Here is a 7,064-nt window from a genome sequence, read left to right on the forward strand (position 1 = left end):
TCGAGGCCAGCCTGGTCTACAGAGTAAGTTCCAGGACAGGCTCCAAAGCTACACAGAGAAACCCTGTCTCGAAAAACAAACAAACAAATAAAAGCCATACAGTCACACAAAGGTAAATCTGTAAACATTGTTATGGACCCATGATATGTTAAGTGAAGAGGGGGAGGAAGAAAGCGTCTGGTTACGATAACTAAAGGTGGATTTGGTATTAGTTACATTCAGTTTATTCTGCCCCAAGGATCAAAGTCCGAGGGCTTCAGAAGGCCGGCGTGGTAGTTCCTGGTCCTGGATAGAGGTTGTGCAAGCTGAGGGAGGAGGCTGGCCCTAGCCTGGGTGGGTGTGGGGATTTCTTCTTCAGGTCTGTCTCAATCTGGACTGAGCCCAGCAGCCTGCATTTCCTTATCTAGACAGACTGTGGGTGAAAGTTAAAGTCCCAGTTATATTAATAACGTTTTCTACCTACCTCACTAGGGTGAGAAGGTGACTTCTCTGAGCACTGCTGGAGCTGGGCTTTGAGGCTCTTCCAAGCTTGCTTGCTTGCTTGCTTGCTTGCTTGCTTCCTTCCTTCCTTCCAAGGAAATCTAGCAGAAAAACTGTAGTCACAAAGCTAGTCTTTCAGTTAAAGGCCAATGACAAGCAAGTTGCTTAGCTTTGCTGCATTCTTATCCAATTGCAGAAGAGATATTTGAATTCACTTCACAAAATTTCAGATACCCAAGAACTTAGGCAGTGAGCATTTCATAAACATTAATTAAATTTCACATAAGCCTGGGCTTACAGTGAGATCTTAGAAACTCACATAGCTTCTTCATTAGTCTTAATCTTTAGGGACCAAGTATTGGACAGATATTATTACTTGAATGGCCAATTAGTAGCTAATTAGAACACTGGAACTCCCTGGTCAGGTGCTGCCTAGAAACCCTCTTGAGAATGAAACAGTAAATCCAAGCAGTGGGGGTGGCTTATGGTGGCACAACCAGAAACCCAGCCCTAGGCAGGCCCAGGTAGAACAAACATGAGTCTGACTGCAGCCTTGGCTCTGTAGTAAGCCTCTGTCTAAAGGAAGGAAAGAAGGGAGGCAAAGAAAATCTAGTTTGTAACTCCTATTTATCAAAGAAATGCTTCACTGAAAATCCCCACAGTGGGGCCAGGGAATGTACGTCAGTAGCAATAGTGTATGCTCTCCTAAGAAATACAGTTGAATGGCATGAGGATAGAATGCTATCAGTCTTAGAAATTAGATTACCAAATACATAGTTAGCTATCTGCTGTGATTTAAATCCAGTTAGCCTGCTCGAACCTAAAGTGTATGTTAATGAGTCAGTCTGACCTCTCTTGTTTAGAGGTAAAGTGTTTAGAAATGATTAAGCTTAAGTTCATTAGGGTGGAGTACTGAGTCTTGGTGACTTTATAAGAGGGACAGTAGCAAGGACAGCATGCCGAGTCATGCTCTATGCCACCTCTGGACTGCCATCTTCTGTGAAGCGATCCATCAAGGGGAGACTCTTGCAGGTATGTGCACCAAAGCTGTACCCTTTTCTTTACAGTTTTAACCTGCTTCTGATATACCCCAAGAGCAATTTCATTTTTTTTTTTCTTTTGAGAAACGGTTTCACTGTGTAACTCTGGCAAGCCTAGAACTCACCATATAGACTAGGCCAGCCTTGAACTCATAGAGATCCACCTGCTTCTGCTTCCTGAGTGCTGGGTTTAAAGGCGTGCGCCACCATCCCAGCCACAATCTCCTTCCACCTGAAGAATCTGTGTATTCCGCATTCACTGAGTACTAGTTGCTTATAGACCATGTGCTGGATGTTGAGATGCAGAGGTACAGTTGTTGCCCTATCTTACCTTTTTTGTTTTTGATTTTTTGAAACAGGGTATCTTTGGAGCCTGTCTTGGAACTTACTTTGTAGACTAGACTGACCTTGAACTCACAAAGATCTGCTTGCTTCTGCCTCCTGAGTGCTGGAATTAAAGGTGAGCACCAACACCATCGCCTGGCTTCTTCTTCTCCTTCTTCTCCTTCTTCTCCTTCTCCTCCTCCTCCTCCTCCTTCTTCTTCTAATTAATTAATTAATTAATTTTTCTGCTTTTTTCAAGACAGGGTTTCTCTGTAGCTTTGGAGGCTGTCCTGGAACTAGCTCTTGTAGAACAGGCTGACCTCAAACTCACAGAGATCCACTTGCCTCTGCCTCCCAAGTGCTGAGATTAAGGGCGTGCACCACCACCGCCTTTTAATAATTTATTTATTTGTATGTTATGTACATTGGCATTTTGCCCACATATATGTCTGTGTGAGGGTGTCAGATCCATTGAAACAGGAGTTACAGACACTTGTGAACTGCTATGTGGGTGTTGGGAATTGAACCCTGGGCCTCTGGAAGAGCAGCCAGTACTCTTAACCACTGAGCCATCTCTCCAGCTCCTGTTTAAATTTTTTATTATTGCATTTATTTATTTGTGTGTGTTTGTGTCAGGGGGCATGGTGCACACATGGAGGCCCAAGGACAACTTTTGGGAGTCAGTTCTCTTTTCCTGTCACACAGGCTCCAAGGGTTGAACTCAGGTTGTCAGACTTGGCTGCAGGTGTCTTCCCTTGAGCCATCTCTCTGGCCTCCAACAAGTTTCTTTTCCTTGTACTTACAACCCCGGTGACCTTGGTTTAATCAGATAACAATACACTGGGGAAAGAGAAAAGGAAATAATTAACAGTTATAGGAATATGTGATAAGTGCTCTGTCCATGATGGAAATATACACAGGAACAATGAACGCGGAAAAGGCACCCAAAAAATAAAAAATGACTGGGAAAGGAGGAGATGTTAGGAAACTTCTCAGTTGCAGAGAATTGCAAGAACATTTTATAGCGGAGAGTAGCATAAGGTATGCTTGAGGGAGGAGCGTGGGGGGTCAGAAGGTAAAGGGTCTTGTGTATAGTGTTAGGAAGGAGGCTGAACTTGATGCCAAAGCCAAGTCAGAGGCGGCAGCAGGGATTTGAAAACCATGTCACATGTCTGTAGATGGGGTAATAGTATGTTTAAATTCAGCTTCAATGATATGAAGTGGTTTTGTGTGTGTGTGTGTGTGTGTGTGTGTGTGTATGTGTTGTTGTTGCTACTGTTATTACTTCACAACTAGAGAGGGCCAGCATTTCCTGGCCCATGAACCATGTATGATGAGCCTTGGCTGGCCTAGAACTTGCTGTTTCAGCCAGACTGGCCTGGAACTCACAGAGATGGGCCATCCTCTGCCTCCTGAGTGCTGGGATTAAAGATGTGCACCACAATGCCTGGGTGATGATGAGGTTTAGGGGCAGATTACCAGACCTTTCCTGTCCTCTCTTGTCAGGCGTCCCAGCTGGTGACCCATATGAGCTGACTCTGCTACAAACCCTTTCTGGTTTTGCAGGTCTCAGATCATTGTCCATTACTCAGCCTTGTCCATCCCTAGGGGAAAGTGGAAGGAGAGGATGTATAGAAGCCTCTAGAACTACCACCTGCAGTCTGCCAAGTGAACATGACTAAGTGCTTTAAGGGAGGTGAGATCCTGCGTGTGGTTAGAGGTGTGGTGGGGCTAATAATGAATCACTGGGGCTGCTTACTCAGAGGTAAAAAGCCTCCTTTCCCAACCTGAGGCTTTTCTCAGTCTTTTGTGACTCCCCTCCCTCCACCTCCAGGCACATCTGTCAAATGGCAAAGCAGCTATGACTTTGTTTTGCTTGTTTGTTTGAGAGAAAACTCTGTAGACCAGGCTGGCCTCAAACTCACAGAGATCCACCTACCTCTGCCTCCCGAGTGCTGGAACTAAAGGTGTGCACCACCACCAGGCTATCACCACTCTCTTAATTGCAATGTTTTGGCAAGAAAGGCCCCCTTTCCCAGGAAGTTTTGTCCAAGACAAAAGGCTAGAAATACAGGTGCATAAAAGGACATCTTCCCCCTGCTTCCTGATAACAAAACTAAGCCTTCCAATGAGGTCAAATGAATTGGAGATAGGACAGGCTAGGAGTCACCAGCCACTTATTTCACTTTCTCCAGTTCAGTGGTTCTCCGCTAAGATAATTCTGTCACTTACAGGACAGCTGGCAAGGTACGCAGGGCTATGTGCAAGCAGCAAGGGGCGAGCAGGTATGCTAGGAGAATTTAGAGGGCAGAGGCCAAGTGTTACTAAATGTCTTATTATGCACAGGATAGGCCCCAACCCCATAATAAGGAGTTATTTAGACATAAGTGTCCTAGATTGAGAAATAAGAGAAAAAACTTTTTTTCTATCTTTTTTTTATAAAGATATGGTTTTGAAACCTGAGATCACAGAAGAAATTTAATATCATTTTTAAAATTAGATTCCTGATTGGAGATTTAACTCAGTGGTAGAGCACTTGCCTAGCAAGAACAAGGTCTGGGGTTCGGTCCTCAGCTATATAAAGGAGACCTCATAGTAGTCTTGGCTAACCTGGAGCTCGCTACATAAGCCAAGTTGGTCTTAAACTTGGAGTAATCATCCTGCTCTGTTTCACCCCTGCCCCTGAGTGCTGGGATCCTGGATGTGCTGCATGCCCAGCTTTAACATAAACGTATTCTGAATCACCATGATGACCTCATAACAGAGATCTGGTTTCCATGATTTGGAAATCATGTGGTCTGGTTTCCATGCTTTTCTTTTGTATGTATTGTTGCAATTAAATAAGGCATTTAACTTTAATAGCCTATAAGCTTAATTTTAATATTTTATATGTTTGGGGTAGGTTGTCATTAGGTTAGCAATGCTTAATATAAAAGATGATTGTTGATTTGACTTTTGCTTTATACTGATTTGTCGAACATTAATGGAGCTGCCTTGCCTGTTATACTTAGTTAACTATGAAGAAGGAACAATGACTTTTCATGAGTCAGATAACTGTCTCTCATAACAAATTAGGCCCAAGGCAACAACTGACAAAGAACACTATGATCAAAGATTCTATGCTTCTTTATGGAGGAAAAAAATGGTAGAATTGAGTCACCATCCAAGGGTGTAGTCAAGACAGGCACACGCAATTCCAAGGAGCCCTACTCCAGAAGTCAGGATGATCTCCATATAGAGCCTTGCTTCCAGGAAGCTTAACTTGTATGTTTCTTTCTTTTTTTTTAAAAAAAAAAAGTTTTTTTTAAGTTTTTATTTATTAATTATGTATACAGCGTTCTGTCTGCACACCAGAAGAGGGCACCAGATCTCATTACAGATGGTTGTGAGCCACCATGTGGTTGCTGAGAATTGAACTCAGGACCTCTAGAAGAACAGTCAGTGCTCTTAACCTCTGAGCCATCTCTCCAGCCCCAACTTGTATGTTTCCACTTGCATTTCTACCCTGAATTTTGTGGATTTGTTTTTTATTTTTTATTTTATTTATTTTGTTTTTTTGAAATAGGTTTTCTCTGTGTAACAGCCTTGGCTGTCCTGGGACTAGCTTTGTAGACCAGGCTGGCCTCAACTCACAGAGATTCACCTGCTTCTGACTCCCAAGTGCTGGGATTAAAGGCGTGCGCCACCACACCCACCATGTGGTTTTGTTTTGTTTTGTTTTTAAAGAAGCCATATTCAGGGGCTAGAAAGATGGTTCAGTAGTTAAGGGCACTCATTCTTCCAGAGGACCCGAATTCAGTTCCAAGTAACCACAAGATGGCTCACAACTAACTGTCTATAACTCCACTTCCTGTAGACTCAAAACTTCTGGCCTCCTCGAGCACCTAGCATTTTCGTGGCACACATACATTCATGTAAGCAATACTCGCGTATACAGTTAAATAAAACTAAATAAATCTTTTAAAAAGTTTTCCGAAAAAAGCTGGCCGAGCTGTGGTGTTGCATACCTTTAGTCCCAACACTGAGAAGGCAGAGGCAGAAGGATATCTGAGTTTGAGGTTAGCCTGGTCTACAGAGCGAGTTCCAGGGCATCCAGGTCTACACAGAGAAACCTTGTTTCCAAAAAGAAAAAACAAACAAACAAACAAAAAAAAAAACAAGACAAAAACAGTCAATTGCAAAAAGGCCATATTTACTTAAATTGGGCTAAGAAAAAACACTTTTTAGTCATTATTAATTTTAATTATGTGTATCAATGTGTGCATGTGTATATGCACCTGTGGAGGTCAGAGGCATTGCATGCCCTGGAGCTGGGAATAGAACTCAGGTCCTGTGCAAGAACAGTAAGTGCTCTTAACTACTGAGTCAACTTGCCAGCCCCCACATTAATTCTTTCCATTCATGAACACGATACATCTTTACTTATCTAGATGTTCTTTAATTTAGGATTTTATTTTAGCTTCTTTTTTAAAAATGTTTATTTTGAGACAGGGCCTCAGTCGTGTTTGCCTGCCTGCCTGTTATGGCATGCATGTGGAGATCAGAGGATAGCTTAAGGGAGCGAGTTCTATCCATCTACCTCCTGGGTTCTGGGACTTAGACTGCAGCTATAGGCTTGGCAGCAAGTGCATTTATCCACTGAGCTTTCTTGCTGACCCAGATGGTGATTTTTCTTTCTTTCTTTCTTTTTTATTTTTTTTAACTTATTTTATGTGTATGAGTGTTTTCCTTGCACACACAAGCCTAGTGCCCTTGTGTGACAGACCAGAGACTGTCAAGGCCTCTGGAACTGAAGTATGGGCTGTGGGTGGAGCTTGTTCTATAGCTTCTGCCTAGCTCAGGGAAGATCCAAGGTCCGATCTGTAGCATCAAAACATTAAACTAGAAGAAGTGTGAAGCCTGTCATGATAACTCAGCAGTAATCTTACCACTTTGGAGGCTGAGTCAGGGGAACTGCCTGAGTTCCAGTCAGTCTAGGCTCTACAGTGAGACTCAGTTTCAAAAGCAATGGCTAGTAGATATTCAGCAGGTAAAGGAACCAACGTCAAGCCTGATGACTTGACTTCCATGCCTAGGAACCACAAGGCGGAGGGAGAACACTGAAGCCTAAAGACAGTCTGCTGACTCACTCTGCTCTCTCTTATAAGAGAGAAATGAGCAGTGACAACTGCTCCTCTTCAGGGTGAGAAGGGAAAACAAGGTAGCCAGGGTCAGGAGAGA

Source organism: Microtus ochrogaster, unplaced genomic scaffold, assembly GCF_000317375.1.
Source record: "Microtus ochrogaster isolate Prairie Vole_2 unplaced genomic scaffold, MicOch1.0 UNK110, whole genome shotgun sequence".
Lineage (NCBI taxonomy): Eukaryota > Metazoa > Chordata > Mammalia > Rodentia > Cricetidae > Microtus > Microtus ochrogaster.